We start from the raw sequence: 1,905 nt of genomic DNA on the forward strand, positions 1-1,905 counted from the left end.
CATATTGTGTTTAGATCCTACACAATTCTATTTCACAAATTTCATTGTGTTTAAATTTTGGTATCTTGCTGTTTTTGTTTCCAGTTTCCAGAATCCCCTGTTTCACATTCTCTGTGCTGGCTGTTTTGTTCCAGAAAAATATTTTCACTCATAGGAAAATTTTGATTCTCTGGAATATGCAAGTTTGAAGTGTTATAGAAAGGACAAAAAAAGAATTAGTCCAAAAGAATCAACAGAAAAAAAATGATAAATCTTTTAAAATCAGTGTGCAAATCTGAGGCGCTACAGCTGGCGTAACTGAACACCAAAATTGAAAAATTTATTAAAAAACATTGGTGCATGCGTTTTGAGTGATTCCAAAGCCAGATTTTAGCTAAGATCTTGAATATCTTGCATATCAAATTTCAGAATCATATCTTAAAAACACAGCTCAGAATAAATTGGGGAAAAACACGTTTCTGGCCCACAACATTTTCTAGTGGTGCTGTTTTTTTTATTTGGTCATCTAATTCTAGTGCTATTCTTAGGATTCTTTTGTGTGCCTACCTTTATTTTGGTACCTTTTATTTGCTTGCTTAATATTTCTTGGACCTCTTTCTAGTTGTCATAATCTAACTCCTTTTGGTGGTACTGTTTTATTCAATTAAATTGTTTCTTGCTTTTGTTCTTTGACCTCTAATTTGGTGCTGGAATTTATTTCTCCTTTGGTGCTTAATTGAATGGAAACTTGACTTGGGTAAGGTCTAGTCTTTTGATAGGTGCTGGAATTGGAGAATTAAAACCTTCATTCTAAGGGGAAACAAAGCCAAGGCCGAAACAAGCTTTCTTGAAAAACACTACAAACACTTGGAGGGCCAACAAGCAAAGACAACAAGGAAGTGCATTTAGCAAAAAGAGGATCAACAAAGGGAGTTTTTCTTAATTTCCTTGCAACTTAATTTGTGTTAATTACCTCTTAATTACGTTTTTAGACGGTGAGTGTGTCTTCAAGGGCTCAAAGTGTCCAAGAAGCCTCACCTAGGGCCGACTAGTATAGAATTTTTAGTTAGCAATTGTTAATTGTTTGTAATTGCCTTTTCTTTTGCTTAGTTAGTGACGCTTTGATGTGATTCCAATAGCCACTTAGAACAAGATTCTTGACACTTTGAGGAATCACCTTGAGCTGGAAAATATAGAGGCACTTTCTTAGAAGTTGGATCATGGTTCTAAAATCAAGAACTCACCAAAACAAGTACCAATTCTCAAACTCATTTGGATGAACCAAATATTGTCAAATTGAATCAACAAAGGAGAAGGAAAAGAAGAAACCGAACAGAATTGAACTTAAAACAAAAGAGCCGAACAGAATTTAAAAACAAAACAGAATATAGGTGCTGAAAATAGAAAAACCGAAAGCTAGACAACTCAAAACACAAGATAACATGAACAAATTGAAGAAGAAGAAAGGAAGGAGAAGAGAATGCTCATGAAGATGGAGGAATGGTTGGATGATCACGCCACTAGAAGAATGGATGCTCCTAGATGAGTGTGGAAGCCGCCACTTGAGGAAACCATGGTCCTTCAAGATAAGACTAGAGAAGAAGCTCAAAGCTCTCCAAATGCTCACTCCAATTTTGAGTATAGTTTCTTTAGATAAAATTCAAATCTGAATTTTACAAAGGAAGCACCTCTATTTATAGCCTAAGGTGCTGAAAAATAGGTGGGAAATTTCAAATAAACTCATTTGAAATTCCCACCAAAAACAAGTCACATGGGAGGTGTGACCTTTTTCTACTATGACACCTCCCAAAAACTACACCTACACCTATCTACTAATACACCCCCCTAAAGGTCCTATTTAAAACCTAAAAGATGCTATAACAAAAGAGGTTTCTAAGGTTTCCCTCTAAGCACCTTCAACTAAAG

The sequence above is a fragment of the Phaseolus vulgaris genome, chromosome 9, assembly GCF_000499845.2.
Source record: "Phaseolus vulgaris cultivar G19833 chromosome 9, P. vulgaris v2.0, whole genome shotgun sequence".
NCBI classification, from domain to species: domain Eukaryota; kingdom Viridiplantae; phylum Streptophyta; class Magnoliopsida; order Fabales; family Fabaceae; genus Phaseolus; species Phaseolus vulgaris.